The following is an 18,546-nucleotide window of genomic DNA, read 5'->3' on the forward strand; positions in this document are numbered from 1 at the left end:
GTCACAAAAATCACAAAAAAAAAAAAGAAAACTCATGCATCCCATTCTCAAAGTATTGAGTCTCTAGGGGAGGGAAGCCGTAGAATCAATGATTATTACCAACCACCCCCTAGAAGAACTAGGCAAAGGGAACAAGAGGTGCCAAGGGAAACAAGAGTAGACCTACCTCATTTTCATGGAAAGGAAAATGTAGAAGTATATCTAGATTGGGAGATGAAGGTAGAGCAACTTTTTGCTTGCCATAGGGTAAGTGAGGAACGAAAAGTACCCTTAGCCACCCTTAGTTTCCAAGGGAATGCCATGTATTGGTGGACCTCTCTCGAAAGAGATAGACGTCTTCATAGGGAACCTTCCATTACATATTGGAATGACCTTAAGGGAGCCCTAAGACGTCGACATATACCCTCTTACTACCATAGGGAGTTGATGGACAAGCTCCAAAGACTCCAACAAAGAAATATGAGTGTAGAGGAGTATAGACAAAAGATGGAGCTCTATATGATGAGAGCCTCTATTAGAGAGGAAGAGGAAACCACCATAGCTAGGTTCCTTAGTGGCCTATCACTTGAGATAAGAGATAGAGTAGAGCTCTTACCTTATCAAGACTTGAATGATTTGGTTCAACTTTGCATTAAAGTTGAGCAACAAAACTTGCGCAAAACCTCAAGTCAAAAGGTGAGCCCCTATTCTAGCTTTTATCCCAAGAAAGAGTTTAGAAGGGAGGGTAGTACATCCAAGGAAAAACCAAAAGAGCCTACCAAGCCCTTCACCAAAGAAACCTCAACCCCACCTATCCGAGCTAGAGATGTTAAATGTTTTAAGTGCTATGGTAGAGGGCATGTGCAAGCACAATGTCCAAACCAAAGGACTTTGTTTCTTAAAGGTGTAGATGAGTACACTAGTGGCGAGGATGAGCCTAGTGAGAGAGAGGAAGGGGGAGAGGATGAGAGGGTAGCTCCACTAGAGGGAGAATTGCTTATGATTAGGAGAACCCTCAACAATCACCCTAGCACATCCATGGAAACACAAAGGGAGAACATCTTTCATACAAGATGCAATGTTTTAGAAAATATATGTTCCCTCATTGTGGATAGTGGATCTAGTTGTAATTGTTGTAGTGCTAGGATGGTTGAAAAGCTTAATCTACAAGTAGTTCCTCACCCAAAACCTTACAAACTTCAATGGCTTAATGAAAATGGGGAACTACATGTAGACAAGCAAGTGGAAATCAAGTTTTCCATAGGGAACTACAAAGACAAAGTTTTATGTGATGTAGTGCCTATGGAAGCTTGCCATATCTTATTAGGGAGACCATGGCAATTTGATAAGAAAACCTTGCATGATGGTCTCACTAACGAGATTTCCTTCACCCATAAGTATAAGAAGTTTGTACTTAGTCCTTTACCACATTCTCAAGTGGTGAAAGACCAAATACAAATGAAACAAAAGAGGGATGAGGAAAACAAAAAAAAAAGAGCTAGAAAAAGAGAAAATCCTTAGGGATAGAAAGGCGTGGGAGAAGAGTGTTCCTTCCCACAAGGTTGGTCAACAAGAAAAACCTCTTGAAAATGTTTTTGAAAACTTGCTTCTTGTTGAACAACCAAGCCTTATCTTTTGTAAAGGAGCACTTACATGCACTGCCACAAGTAGTGAACTCATGGTTTTACCTCCTCAAATAGAAAACCTTTTGAGTGAATTTGAAGATCTATTCTCCCAAGAAGGACCCATTGGGTTTCCTCCTCTTAGGGGGATAGAACATCAAATTGACTTTATACCGGGGGCAAGCCTACCAAATAGGCCTGCTTATAGAACCAACCCCGAGGAAACAAAGGAGATAGAATCACAAGTTCAAGACTTGTTGGAGAAGGGTTGGGTTCAAAAGAGCCTAAGCCCTTGTGCTGTACCTGTCTTGTTGGTGCCCAAAAAGGATGGAAAATGGCGTATGTGTTGTGATTGTAGAGCAATCAACAACATCACCATCAAGTATAGGCATCCAATCCCGAGGCTTGATGATATGCTTGATGAATTGCATGGGTCAACTCTATTCTCCAAGATTGACCTTAAAAGTGGATATCACCAAATTCGAATCAAGGAGGGTGATGAGTGGAAAACCGCTTTTAAGACCAAATTTGGATTATATGAGTGGTTGGTGATGCCCTTTGGGCTTACTAACGCTCCAAGCACATTCATGAGGCTTATGAATCATACCTTAAGGGATTGTATAGGTAAATATGTAGTAGTTTACTTTGATGATATCTTAGTATATAGTAAAACCCTAGAAGACCATCTAAGCCACCTTAGGGAAGTTCTTCTAGTCCTTAGGAAAAATAGTCTTTTTGCCAATAGGGATAAGTGTACCTTTTGTGTAGATAGTGTAGTCTTCTTAGGCTTTATAGTAAACAAAAAGGGGGTGCATGTAGATCCCGAGAAAATCAAAGCCATCCGCGAGTGGCCAACTCCACAAAATGTAAGTGAAGTAAGAAGTTTTCATGGGTTAGCTAGCTTCTATAGAAGGTTTGTGCCTAATTTTTCTAGCCTAGCTTCTCCTTTGAATGAACTTGTAAAAAAAGATGTTGCATTTTGTTGGAATGAAAAGCATGAGCAAGCCTTTCAAAGGCTAAAAGCTCAACTCACCAATGCACCCATCCTATCTCTCCCAAATTTTTCCAAAACTTTTGAGATAGAGTGTGATGCATCGGGGGTAGGCATAGGTGCGGTTTTGTTGCAAGGTGGACACCCCATTGCTTATTTTAGTGAAAAACTCCATGGTGCCACCCTCAACTACCCCACCTATGACAAAGAGCTCTATGCTCTTGTGCGAGCCCTAAAGACTTGGGAACACTACCTTGTGTCCAAAGAATTTGTTATCCATAGTGATCACGAGTCTTTAAAATATTTAAAGGGCCAACACAAGCTCAACAAGAGACATGCTAAATGGATGGAATTTCTTGAACAATTTCCTTATGTAATCAAATACAAGAAAGGGAGCACCAATATAGTGGTCGATGCTCTTTCAAGACGGCACACACTCTTTTCAAAACTAGGTGCCCAAATTCTTGGATTTGACCACATAAGAGAGCTTTACCAAGAAGATCAAGAACTCTCATCCATCTATGCTCAATGTCTACATAGAGCACAAGGAGGTTACTATGTGTCCGAGGGATATCTTTTTAAAGAAGGAAAACTTTGCATTCCCCAAGGAACACATAGAAAACTCCTTGTCAAAGAATCACATGAAGGGGGACTCATGGGCCATTTTGGAGTTGATAAGACTCTAGATCTTTTAAAAGCAAAATTTTGTTGGCCATACATGAGGAAAGATGTCCAACGACATTGTTCTAGATGTATCTCATGTTTAAAAGCAAAGTCTAGAACAATGCCGCATGGACTCTACACCCCTTTGCCGATTGCAAATGCTCCTTGGGAAGACATTAGCATGGATTTCATTTTAGGACTTCCTAGGACTGCAAGAGGCCATGACTCTATTTTTGTGGTAGTGGACCGTTTTAGCAAAATGTCCCACTTTATTCCATGCCACAAAGTAGATGATGCTCAAAATATTTCTAAACTCTTCTTTAGAGAAGTGGTGAGACTCCATGGTCTCCCTAGAAGTATTGTGTCCGATAGAGATCCCAAGTTTATAAGCCACTTTTGGAAAACTCTTTGGAGTAAACTTGGAACAAGACTACAATTTTCAACTTCTTGTCATCCTCAAACGGATGGGCAAACCGAAGTAGTCAATAGATCTCTTGGAACTATGCTTAGGGCTATCATGAAGGGCAGCCACAAATCTTGGGATGAGTACCTTCCCCACATTGAATTTGCTTACAATAGAGTGGTTCACAAGACTACTAATGCTTCTCCTTTTGAGGTAGTATATGGTTTTAATCCTCTCACGCCCATGGATTTGATACCCCTTCCTAACCCCCAAGATTTTGTGCATAAGGAAGGAGTACTCAAAGCTGATTTTGTCAAGAAAATGCATGAGAAGATTAAAATTCAAATACAACAACAAAATGAGAAGTACACAAAATACAACAACAAAGGGAAGAGAGAAATAATTTTTGAGGAAGGAGACTTAGTTTGGCTTCACCTTCGCAAAGATAGATTTCCAAATCAAAGGAAAGTCCAAACTAAGTCCCCGAGGTGATGGACCTTTCCAAGTTCTCAAGCGAGTCAACAACAATGCATATAAGTTGGACCTACCTCTTGAATATGGAGTACATGACACTTTTAATGTAATTGATCTTTCTCCATTTGTAGGTACCAATGACGATGACGAGCTGGATTTGAGGACAAATCCTTTCCAAGGGGGAGGGGATGATGGAGGAGGGCCAAGCACACCTACCCAAGGAAGCCAAGGCACAAGCCAAGGAGAGCGTCTAGACCAAGACCAAGACCAAGGTGAGCGTCTAGGACGTGAAGGTGAGCGTCTAGGACGTGAAGGTGAGCGTCTAGGACGTAAAGGAGGGAGGCTATCCATGGAGCTAGACCGTCTAGGCCCCCTTACAAGATCCATGGCCAAACATGCTCACACACAAGTAAATGAAGCCACGGATGGAAGAGAGAAGGCTTTGTATATGTTTGCATAAAGGCCCATTAGGGGTACTTAGTAGATAGGATAGTGTAGAAAGCACTTTTGATGGAAACATTCTAGAAACTAGGGTTGTGTGGCCGGTCATTGCACATGGCACATGGCTTAGCATTTAGATTTAATTTTGGTTTTCTTTTCCTTAGAAGATAGCTTAACATTTACGTCCAAGATAGCTTATAAATAGGAAAGCTATCTCATTGTATTTTTCAAGTTTAATTGAGTAAGGTTATGCTGCCATTTTTGTGCACAAACTTTACTTCTCCTAGAAATCTAGACTCTAAACTTCAATCCTTTCACCTTCTCCCTTGAGCTGGCCGAACCACTCAAACACCATACTCATCATGCACCTACAAGGCCAACACAACTCCTAGGAGGGTCTTGATCATCTCACCCATTGCTTCTGCACCTTATTTTCTACTTTGATTCAAGAAGAACACATGAAAATGCCATCAGGTTGTCTAATAAGTGTGCTTTTTGCTGAGTAACTCACCTCATAACCATTGGCCATGTGATAAGAACAAGCATAAGTTTTCTTAAACTGTTTTTCACATGTTTTACAAAAAACACATTTACTGCATAAAAATAAATCTGTTCTTTTCTAAATAAACAGATTCATTTTTACACTGATGCCTTGGCTAAGTCTTGTAAAAATTAGATTTTGTGCATCATGTATTTTGACTAAGTCTTCTATCTTTCAAAACGACTGAGTTTTAAATAGTTAAACTTTCTCTGTTTTCGTTTTGAAAAATAAATCTTTTCATCTGTACATGAATAAATTCTTTTTGTCTCTGGTGCCATGTCAAGCTTAAACGATTTTCAGTTTTATCTCTGCACCAGAATAGTTGACTAAGTCTCCTCACTTAACAAATTCTCTAACTACTTTTGAAAATAAATCTGTTCATTTTATTTTCAATCTGTTCATTTTATAACAACTTTAACTGTTTTTCAAAAATCTGTTATAAGTTGGTTTTCTATAAAATGCAAACTTGTTTTCTGAGTTTAATAATCGTTCATACATTTGCAAAAACAAGTTTTGACATCAGAGGATTAAAAGTTTACAAAGGATTAGCATTTGTTCTTAAAAGATTTCAAAAATCAAAAAGTGTTTGTTCTTGGTTTGGTTCCAAAAGCTTGGTGTGAGGTGCAGCTACTGTTCTAGCAATCTTGCCTACTGGTTTAAGGCGAATCTTTGTATCCTCAATCAGGTGTAGTCGTTTCACTTCTCATTTCTTGTAATAGTTTGGTTGAACACTCTTCTTGATAGGTTTTCTTGGAGAGTGTGTGTGTGCTGAAATAGGTTTTTTCAGCAAGAGTACCTAAGTTCTTGTAGGTTTCAAGAACAGTGGGAATTGTACTTGGTTGTACTGTGTTTTAGTGATTTCCACCTGGTTTTGGTGAAGACTGGATGTAGCTCAGTTGAGTGAACCAGTATAACTGCTTATGTTCATTCTCTCTCACTCTCTGCAATTTCGTTTCTGCATAATTGATAAAAAAGCAAAGAAATAAATTTGTTCAATTGAAAATAAATCTGTTCCTTCTGGGCGCTGTGCATACTGTTCTTAATTTCTGAAAAACTGTCTGGTTTCAATAAGAACACTGATAATCTGTTAAAGGCTAATAAAACTGGTTGAGTGTGATAGATTGCCTCACTAATTGTCAAGCCCTTAACTGAACCTAAATCACATTAATTGGAATTAAGGGTTGCTGTTTTTGTGTTTCACTGTTTTTTTATCTGATATGTGTGTGTGTGCATCTGTAAAATCTATCTGCATAATCTTGTGATTAACCTTGCTGTATAAACGCTTTTCTAACAAAAACAGTGCCTAAATAAATCTGTTCATTTTCACATAAATCGATTTATTTTCTGTAAACTGTGTTAAACACTGTTTCTGCGAGAAAGTTTTAAAAGGTCAATTCACCCCCCCTCTTGAACTTTGGCACTATTAAACCCAACAGACAGAACCTTGAATCCCAAGCCAAAAGGAACCAGCACAAGAACACTTAAATGTTTTTAAGAAAAACTTTTAAAAACTAAGCTCACTTGTAAACCTCAATGAAAAATACTTGAAAACTGTATGCACTTTGTAATTGCAAGGGATGATTTGGAATGTGATATTGCTCTCCTTTAATAGAATCCAAATCAAAGCAGTTTTACCAAAAACAGTTTCAAAACTGTTATAAAACAACAAATTAAAACATGAAAAAACAGATAGAATTTTGTAAAGCACTTGATGATAACAAAACTAACCCTTGGTTAGTTAAAGACAGAATATGTGAACAAAACTAATTTTTTGGAGACAAAACATAATTTTGAAATATTAAAACAGTTTTGATGCAGTGCAAATGAATCAATTGTTTTATCAAACAACAAATTCAACTTTTGTGATGTAACACCAGTTTTGAAAGACTTGAGCAGAATTTTAAAAATACTTTTTAAAAGACCCTTGTGCTTAAGTTCATCACCATGGCTATGAGATATGAGGTTGAATCAAAATGCAAAATACTACTTAAAAAACTATATCCTAACTAAGACCATGGTATACAAATTATATACACCTTCAAACATATTTTCTTCGTCAAACACTTCTTCATGAAAGTTGAGTAGAATCTTCATTATCCTCAACAATCTCCCCCTGTTTGATGGAGACAAATACTCATTGCTTTGAAGGAAGAAACACGGCCATTCTCAGAGCTGATGCTGCTGCATTTTTATTAGCGGAGCTTCATAGAAAAAAAAATAGTACCAATACACCTTTCATCAAAGCACTTACCCTTCTACTCCCCATTTGTTTTCATCAAACATAGTTAATGCACAACTAAACCAGATAATAACTAGAGAGCATATATGCATAAGAAGTCAGATAATGTCTTAAGTGCTTTAGGCACATTACAATTCAGAACCAGTGCTGTGAAAAATTAAACATTGTGCATAAATCATAAAACATAGTCCAGAGAAAGCATAAAACAATGCAGAATTTAAACAAAGTAAAAATGAGCATGGAAGAAATCATTTTTCCCTATAGTAAAATTCTGCCAGCTGCTCACCTTCAATCTGATGGTCAAGTGAGGTTTTTGGTCACTTTCAAGCACAAGCTTATGTAAAAGATTTCGAATTTTTGTTTATTATAAATCATGATTTTGAAGAGTAGCAGTGATATTGATGGGAAATGGAGTATGTAAATTCCCATGCGAAGGATCACTTATGATGTTAATAAGAAGGGCAACTCGAAAGCTTCAAAAAAAAGTATGAGAACAGAAAAATGAAGAAGATAAGGTGAAGAACTTGGTTGGGAAGAAAACAACGAGAGTGATTCAAAAATTTTGTAAAGGAAGAGAAAGTTATGGGGGAAGTTGAGTAAAGGAAGAAACAGTGAGAAATTATTAAGTTCATTCCCAGGAAAGCGAGGTCAGTTAAAATGACTACTTAAGTACCAAGGCTTTCCTAGCCAGAGCTTACCTTAACGATAACTAACAAAAGTTTCCAAAAGCACAACTTCAAAACAATTTAGTAAAATGGGAAAACTGATGTATGTATGGAAATGCTCTTAAAACCAAAGAAAGATTTATCTAGTCACAAGAAAAGAAAACCCTAACATATCAAAGAGATGTAGAAAGCAAGAAAAGAAATAATAGAAGGAAATTTAAAGACAGCAAGAAGGAATGCAAATGTTAGTCGAGACCTGTGGTGATGTGCAAAGAACACTGAAAGTTCACTAACACACTACCACACTAATGCACGAATACTATTACAAAGTTCAGCAGGATTGTTTAATAAATGAGCATTTTTTCAAACAATGAAAAGAAAACAAGTACTCGAGGCGAAATGTATACGAAATGCAAAATTTTGTGATACAAAAATTGCAAGAGAAAGTAAACGTGTTTGGTAAAGCAGTAAATTTTGATTTCCGTCCTTTGAACTGAAGTAGGCTGAAAAAGCCAAGTAGAAGCCTCAAGAGAGTTGAACCACCCCACTTCTTGAAGCACCCTTCAAGCACCACCACCACCAGCATAAATTGGGGTGTACTTAGCATAAATTGGGCTTATGCCAAGCCCACCTTTCATGACAAATGCACCTAGGTTTAGACTTTTTTTTACCTACCTTTTAGAAGGTTTCTCACAAATGATGCCCCTATCGCTCTCACTCTTGCTCCTCAAGTCACTCTCTTCTATATAAAGGGTGTCTTGCCTCATGTATTTCACACGTTGAATTTTGAATAGAAAAGAAACTCTGTCATAATGTTTAGTGAGTTGAGTCTCCTATTATCCTTAGGTATTATCTTGAGTGCACTACACTTCAAGTGGCGGCTCTTCACCACTTATGTTGGAGTCTCCTCCCCCTCCAAGTGGCATGACCACACTCTCACCATCCATAAGCTTTCTCTTATATCTTCATCCTTTCTTTATTCACCATTCCCCTTCCTTTTTATGATCATGTCTTCTTCTTTTCCCCTTTTTGGTTTCTATATTGTTTGTCTTTCCATTTATGCTCTTCAATTTTCGCACCTCATGATCATCATCACCTTATATTGTGTTTTTCTCTTTTCCCTCTAGAAGTGAACCTTCACACTTACTTAACCACTTGGTTAAGTTTGTGTCCAGTGTGAATCATCTTTGGGTTACTCACCATATTATGCTTTAAATAAAAAACCATAAACAAAGTGTAACCCATAAAATGTGCAATCTTAAAATCAACTCACATCATATACCATGTTAGAAGTAATAAATTTGTCCCTAAGGACGGATATCAAACCCACAAGGAACAATTGAATTCTCAAGTATAATATTCACTAAATAGAAAACAATATTTAAAAGTTTGTTGGAAATTTTTTGTGTATGAGATTGCAAGAATGTAAATAAAGCAAATCAAAGAGTTGTGTGATTCAATTGGGAAAAATGAGATTTTGATTCATCCTTATCACTCTTTTGTATTTTAAAAAGCATATAATATTCTATCTTTAATTGATACAAACCACCTTTGGCAAGCAGATGACTAAGGACACAACATACACTTCAAAATTAGGTTAGTCATCTAAGCATACAAGACTAGGCCCCACGAGTGAATATGAAGGTGAAAGAGATCCAACTCTAGATGCACTTGATCTTCATAATATAACTTTTGATGCTAATGTGGATGCACAATTTGCATATGGGTAAGAGTTTAATGGTGATCAACATTGTGATGAAGATGATGATGATGGAGAGGATGATGTCTTTCAGAAGACTGGACATAGAAACTTGACATTTGCCCATTTCTATTTAATTTTTATGACTTTAACAACTTACATTTTGTAATATTTGTATGAACTTATTTACTCAAGGTACTTTGAACTTATATAATGGAGAACCAAAGGTCAAAACAAGGACAAGGAGGTTTGGTAGTCCTATAAAGGAGGTGAGGCGTTGCTTCGATGAGATGAAGGCGACACATGGACATAAAGTGCCTTGCAACGATGATAAAAAGCATGTGGCAACATGTAGTGTTGATTCAACCTGGAGATCATTTGGGGGTCGCTTGGGAAGATGCTTCAAATTTGGTGGTTACCAGAGAAAATTGTGATGACAACATCAGGAAGTGGGGGATGGCAAACGACAATGGAGACTTCGCCAGACAAGACTAAGACCAACAGAGCAGGATCAACCCACTCTGATACCAATCTAAGATAAATACAAAGTGATAATATATTTTAGAGAGCTTGAATCACCTTTGTTCTATTCTCATTTATATTGATAGAATTATGATACAATGAGTAGAGTAAAAAATAAAGATTAAAAGACAGAACAATTTTCCAATAAAAAACAATTTAAGACCTATTGCCTATTCTAAGAGCATCAACCAAATCCAAGTACATTTAGAATAGTTATCAATAAAGGTAACAAATTTAAAACCATAAGGTGTAGCCATATGAAAAGGATACCAAATCTTTATTATTATAGGGTACCATATTTTCTCTATTTATTGTATTGATTTTGTTTTCTTAAAATAAATAAAGCATTTACAATGTCTCTAACACATGATATCACATCAATGTTTCTATTTCCTATAATTTAACATGATATAAGAGTTTATCCTAATAAAGTTTATTAGGCCTATCATACCATTAATACCGAGTTACTATCGAACCACCCAAAAATATATAATTTCCACACTCAAGATGTTCTGGTCTTCTCGTATGGGGTTGGTTTGAAATCTCACAATGATTAAAGATAAAATGAAATTACAATATATATTCGGATGGCACAATCGGTCCAACAAATTTTGCTAGAATAGACTCTTATACTATGTTAGAAAGTGAACTTTAAGCCTAACTCAACCTCACAAAATCGGCTTGTAAGGTAAAATTTGCATTTGCTTATATACTACAATTTGGTAATATCATTAGTGAATGTGAGATCTCTAACAATACCAAAGAGGACACATTTGGAAAAAGAATTGGAAAACTCAAATCTACTCAAATTAGACGGCACGACCCCATGGAATAGGCTCAAGAGGTCCTAACGAACCTATCTTGGCGACAAGTGCAATTCAACAGAGCTAGGTGTGTGGGCTGCACCTTTCTGGCCCATCATTAACCTCAAAGGCAATGGTAGGGCCACGTGGCAACTCCATTGGCAATATGACTACCGACTTTGACCCACCACTAACCTCAAAGGCAGCAGTGGTGGATAATGGCAGTGACAATTGTTTACATAGCAGATGAGAATTCCCAAGACTGAGAGCACTTATACCAACTCGAACTATGTAAGAAAAAAAAAAATATTTTACTGATAACAATTACATCAATAACATTCTGATCAGCTCTATTTCTAACAATCAAACTCTCTAAAATAAGAAAATAAATATATGTTGAAATGAATATGAAGATCTAAGGATATTTTTCTTCTAATAACTCGCTATTTACAACAATAGATTTCAAAAGGAGTATCGTACCGTCATCCGATTATCAATATCCATTTCCTGAATGCAGCGAAAAACCATGTCAGCCATTCCATCACCTTCTACATCTATAAGTTCCTGTTCAATGAGGAAAAGGCAAAGCAATCATAAGCCAGAAAATTACATGCTAAAATTACAAAGATAGTGAAAATACTTTAGTTATGCTCTTAAAGAACAATTGCCATAACGATTCTCATAGGATTTGCACATTGAAAATACGTCATTTAAACAGCCAAAAAGTAAATATATACATATCTTTAACAATAGATAACATAAATAAAATGGACACCAAATACCTACCGGAGTGAAAAGAACCTCAGGAGCTTGGAACCTTTCGGTGCCTACTTTAATGCCTTCCATCCGGAAGCTGATTCAGAAAGGATAAATCAGCATGCAGGGAAAAAGGGGAGGATTGTTGTGAGATTGATATTGACTTGATATGATATGATGTGATGTACTACAATGTGTGATGTAATCGTAAAACCCAGAGCATGAAACCTTAGGTATACTGATTATGTAGATAAAAAATCATGAGATTAACCAACTCTAAGAGATAATGAGGATATATGGAAGCTAATCCCAAAAATAATAAGATTATGACATAACATCAAAATAATATTAGATATTCCTTATGTTCTCACAATATTAATGACAATTACCTTATGCACACATGAAGGCGATTTTTTAATCTTTCCTAGTTTAGCTCAAATTAGAAGGCAAGGAGAAATGAGGTTGTTCACAACTTTGTTTACTGTGCTGAATGAATTGCTCTAGGAATTGATTTCACCTCCCATCCCCTTCGTTGATGCTCATAGGATTAACAACACATTACTCATATTTTCCCTCATCTACACTTTTCTTGGACCCAAACAAACAGCAAAACTCTCCCCTTCCACCCTTTAAACCCAGCACTACATGGATAACAACAATGACATTAATAATAATAATAATAATAATAAATAGCACAAAGTACTTGCATGCATTCAGGAAGAAAAAGAATGAATGTAATTACCAAAAGTTTTGAAAGGCATAGGAATTGAGATTCATTGAAGAACAGATTGAAGTATCAACATAACATGACTTTTGTCCCTCTATCTTTAGGAAAAGAATTTTAACTAGAAATTCATACTAAATCTAGAACTATTTGCACAAAACTAGTCATAAAAAGATTTCAACAAATGCAGGATATCAACTTACAGTATAATTTTTAACAAGGATGGTGGTCTCAATCCCCAACTGGTATTCCCTCTTGTAGTTGTAACTGGGGGAAAAAGATGTACCTACTCAACAAAGATTACAGGGCACATGAAATCAAAGTGTGGCTTGAGATTTGTGGCCAACCTTAAATAGCATAGCTTCTCTTTGATTTCCCTAACAGTCTCAAAATCAGTAGTCCTATCTAATGCATACCTGAGGACAGAAAATTGTGTTCCGATAAGAATTTAAGCATACATAAGACATTACAACTAAAATGAAAGGAGTTAGTCCCTACCCTCTCCTTGAAAGCAAATCAACAAGATAGGAGGTTATATGTCGACCAGCAATGTTCATTTGTTTATTTATATGAGGGTAAGGACAACCATCAACAATAGGAACCTGGACGATAACTTTCATGATTAATGGTTTTGGAATGTATATAAATAATAATAATAATTTAGTATTACGTTAATGGAAAAATATTGAACATGTTAGCCACCTTTTGCACTCTTAAACCATGGGTCATACAACATAACACTTGTGTACATGATTGGTGATCATAGTGTTTCACTCATATATTACGCTTCATAATCATTCAGAAAATGGAAATAGACAAGAGGAATCCCAATTCTCAATAAAAAAATAAACAATGAATCACAAGTCACGACATTTTACATATTCAGTCTTGTTTCAAGAAAATTCCAAGGGCAGAGTAAGAGATTTTTCTTGAAGAATTGAAATAATTTCTCTACATCAATCTTAAATTATTTCCGAACTGCAAAACCATCAATGATGTTTTGAGACGAGATACATTGTTACTTGCATAGATCATTGGCTGACACACACATACAACAGGATCAAAGCCAACGACTTTGGGAGTTGTGATTCTAGCTCTCCTTTCTCAGTTGTAGGACCTTTACATAATAAGTTCCTCAATATTTAGCCTTGTTTAAACAACCACTACAATGCGGGGAATCCATTCAAGGGTATGGCTTAAATGTTTGGTATACATACACTGATAGTTGCTAAACCCATGTATATGAAAGAAAAAGGAAACATGATGGGTTCAGACTGGAGGAAGTTAGGTTAATATCAACAATGAAGGCCCGGAGGAATTGTAATCAATGAAATAGTGAAGAATTCTTTTAGTGCAGAGAAAAGGGTTCCAAAGTAGAAGGGCATGTGACAAATGATAAATGAAGGATGTGTTAGACCTCCCATTATAAAGGAGAATATGTGAGGCAAGATAAACGATGCACAACTCTGTCACAGTAGAGAGAAACAGACAGATTAGGAAATTAAGACAGCAAAAGTTAGTTTTGATTTGACAAAGTGGAGGGAGATAGGGCAGATCTTTTCAATTTCTGAATACTCTTGTAGAGGTCATAACACTTTTCTTTCCTCTGAAGATCAAGATCATCTTGTTCATGTTGTCCATTGGTCAGGGATTTGTATCTTAATAAAATTTCTTCCATTTCCTTGCAACCTGATCCAGTTCTATCAGCATGATTATGAGGTCAAAGAGGGAAATGGGAAAAGCTTACACTAATGAGCATGAGAGGATAGGGGGTAAAGAGAATTTGGAGAGATTTCTGGTAGCTTGAGGCTTGGACTAAGACTGTGACTATACTTATTTTGGGGTTCCTTAGCACTTACTTTTTATTGCAATTTTAATACGATGGGTGCCTCTTGAAAGATTGGAATCCATTGTCTAATAAATAAAGTTATTGTTTCTTCAGTTATCATGTAATAAAAAATGACTATTAATCTAGCAATTGAATTAAAATCACACAGCAAAGTTTAGAAAAATAAACTACAAGCATGCAACAAAATAGTTGGGTTTTTTTTATCTGAAAAGTATAATTCACTATAAGTTGATAGAGTACATAAGAGTATTAGTTAATTAAAATGTTATGGCAATGTTACAAATGGTATAAGCTTTCAATGAGTGGTGGATTTCAAGAAATGAGGTTACACAAAAAGTCATTAATGTAATATTGATTATAATTTAGATTTTTTCAACAAATTCATTGTAATAACAATATTCATATATTTAGGATTTAAATCAACCAACGCTAGTGTGAATGCCCATTCTGTTTTAACACTATTTAAAAAATATTTTAACGACAAGCTCACAAATCCACCATGGAATTTAAAGCTTTCATCCAATGTGTAATATTTATAAAATTACATTATATGTTAGCAATTCAATCCAAAAATATGAACAAAGCTAAACAAACTAATGATCATGTTCATGCACTGAATTGAAAGTAGCCAAATATGATATTCACATAAATGCAACAGTGAAACTCATTCAAAAGTTAGAATCCAATAAGCTTATTCAGCACCAACTTTGCAAAATATATTGTCAAAGCAGCACAACAATTCTTATAAATATTTGGGTACTTGTTAAGAATAACATATAATATTCTTTAGAGAGAGATATGACATTGTCATGTTTGATTTAGTTACTGTACCCAATTCAATCTAAGATTTGTTATAACAATCAACAAGGAAACAAGCTTGTAAGGTTTGGCATCATAAGATTTATATTAAACTGACATTATGTAAATATTGACTGTAGCAAAGGCAATGTACAAAGAAGTAAATAGTGAGATCAAAAAAGGGAACAAAAGCCAGTGTCATTATAGTGGTCATCATAAAAATTAAGTGGCGTAGAAGCTAATTAATTACCACATGGATGACACCATCACCGGACTCAATAACTAATCCAGTCAACAAACCTAAGACAAGTAAAGAAATGTTAAAGTGCAAGCTGAAAGAGGGCACAAAGTGAGCATATATTGGAGAAGGAAGAGCAAGTTTTCCAGAGGACACATTGATGGAAAAAACTCCCTACTTTAGAAAGAAGTTCTTACAAGTTAAGATATGTAATTTCACTAAATATGGTGTGTAATTATAACAGAGTATAAAACTACAGTTTATAAATAATTAAATGTTATAAAGATAGTCAGTATTTTTCAAAAATTTGTTTAAGACTCATGGGAGTAAACTACAATTAGGCTGAGATAATAGAAAAGCAAAACATCAACCTTCACTTATCTCTATAAGCACCTTGAGCATATAATGTCAAAACAGCTTGGATTTGGAAATTCACTCCAGCAAAATTGTACTTCTCAAACATCATCTCACCCTGCCAGGCCAAATAAGCATAAAACAACAATATTATAATTAAGAGTTTAATTTTCATTCTCTGCTAATATAAAGATTTTACAATGTCAACTTATTAGAAATTAAATTAAATACGAATTGTAAACTAAGTGTTATAAAAGTCGACAATATTACTACATATAGTAATTTAAACTTTTCCCTTGATAAAATTCAATAATTAAATATAAGATATACTAACTCTTTTGTTTTTTTTTTTTCAAAGGAAGGCAACGAAATCAGTAAGCAAACCATTTTTTCAATATTCTTCAAAGGATTAAGAGGTGAATCGGTGAGTAGAATCTTACAGTCTGGAGGATTAATCTGTCAAAATGAATCGATTTACCAACAGACGGAGCAACAATGGTTGAAAGAAAATTCAGAAACAAGCCCCAAGAGAACCTTCAATTCATTGTAAAATGCATGATCCCATACATGGCACATATCATCCCAATTTTGCACTATCCCGTTGTTCAGAGGATAAGATACATCAAGCTGATGTTGCAAATCTGCACAACTTTTGCCAACAACAATATCCTAAACACAACAAAAACAACCAATCTAATTTCATAAGATCATCACAATCATAGAAATCATCATCATCGTTATAAATAACAATTTATAATAATAATAATAATAAAGATGATGATGATTATGATAATAACTTGCAACAACAATATCCACAACAACGACAACTTCTTATAATAAGGTTTAACAATGAGATATTGAGTTTGGATTACCTTAAGCTCTTGTTCGGTAAGTGATTCTTCGTAATGGAGCATTGGCCTTCCCACTACACAAGGAAAGACCGATGTGGGGAAATTCTCCCCAGAAAATCCACACTTCACATACTGCATTCACATATAAAAAGAATAAGAGTAATTTCAGAAATATAACCCCATTCAGATCGTGGGAGTGTAAATGTTGCACTAATTCGGCGGATTTTTCAATATCCATTCCAATGCAAAGGTGCGAAAAAGAAGAGATATACCCCGGTTCCGTTGTCGCAGACAACAACGTTTCGGTTGTCCATTATGCCTTGGTGGAGCTGTGCACTGCCTTTTGCTTGTTTTCTTACACAAATGATGTAGTGTGTTTTATTTTTTTTAATCAAAATAGTATATATGGTGGAACAAAAAAAATAATTAAATAAATATGAAAATATAAATTTATCAGTTAGATTAACATAATTAATAATATAATAATAAAAATATTTAAAAAATATAAAAATAAAAACTTAAAAATATATTAAATTTAAAACTTTAATATTAAGAGATCCTCACCTATTTCAGGAAGCATGGTCATCCCAAACATATTGTTTTGCATCTTTGAATAATTTTTTACTTTGATGTTAGTTGCATTCCTCTCAAATGACTCAAGCAGCTTACAGATCAACGAACTAAGGTCCTTCTTAATAATAATAATAATAGTAATAATTTTTTTAGGTAAGGGAAGTTATCTTAAATTTTTAATAACACCCTAGGCTACAAGATCTAGATTTGGAGGGGACGTGGTCCCAACATTCAATTTCTTTTGCAGGGATGTTGTGTGTTTATGTATTGTGTTGTTTGTTTATATATTTTTTAAACTTGTAGAAATATTAGATTTTGATGATTTGGTATTTAAGTGTTGTTTTTTTATGTTAAATAGACTTTTGAATGTTGTGGATCACGTTTGGAATGATATTGTATGATGAAAATGGTATGAAATTGAATTCATACATTTGGGATAATGTATGGACTGATGTTTGTTTGTGTATTAAGTATTGATACCTATGTTGTAACAAAGATCTCCGAGCTTCACTAATGATCTAAGTCACATAAACTAAGATATCAAGTGGTAAGAAGCTGATGGTGGAGTTCATGCACACCGTGACATATGAGATTGTATTGAACTTACCCTGATCCTTTCTCTTGGATTCGTTGGTAATCTTTGGATCAGATGTTAGTCTCTGATATGACTTACTTAATACGGGTCTTCTAGAAGACGTTAGTTGTTATTCTGTTTGTTGAATATCCTGGATGTGTAGATCCATGTGAGATCTATGTGATTGTTTTATGTTGGAATTTGAAGAAGATTGAATGATTGAGAAATTGATCCATGTAATTTGGTTTTCTCTTTTGATTTAATTGTGTATATTATAAAACTTTATTTTCACTAGCTTACCCTTGCTTTTCTTGTTGTGTTATGAATTGGGATGACTATACTAGGTACACAAGCAGATGATCATATAGGTGCAGGAGAGTCTAGAAGGATTTAGAGTATGTGTTTTGAGCTATAGATTTGTAAATATTTGTATTTTTATAAGTCCTAATCATGTATTATGAATGTTTTGAAAAACTCTAAGCTTGTATATAAATATGTAGAACTTGTATTATAATAGTTAGATGAATTTTTGGGGTGTTACATTTAATGGTATCATAGCAGTTCATCCTAGGATGACCTGAGGGTAGTGGGTTTATTATGTTTCTCTTTCGTGTAGATTTTTGTTTGAGTCTAGCTTCAAACCTTAGTTAAAAGTTTCTAATAAGATGTTTAACAATGTTGTTTTTTTTTAGTCTTTTGTTGCGGTTGAATCAAAGTGATTGTTATGAATAGAGATGAAAATGTTAAGAATGAAAACAATATTGATAAAGTGGTGAGGGTGCACACT

At 35.1% G+C, this 18,546-nt stretch overlaps 1 pseudogene; it reads right to left on the reverse strand.

Annotated features, from left to right (window-relative positions):
* Positions 1-6,414: 6,414 nt before the first annotated feature.
* LOC137813624 (actin-related protein 2-like) lies at positions 6,415-16,981 on the reverse strand (annotated as a pseudogene).
* Between the last annotated feature and the right edge of the window lie 1,565 nt (positions 16,982-18,546).

Source organism: Phaseolus vulgaris, chromosome 1, assembly GCF_000499845.2.
Source record: "Phaseolus vulgaris cultivar G19833 chromosome 1, P. vulgaris v2.0, whole genome shotgun sequence".
NCBI classification, from domain to species: domain Eukaryota; kingdom Viridiplantae; phylum Streptophyta; class Magnoliopsida; order Fabales; family Fabaceae; genus Phaseolus; species Phaseolus vulgaris.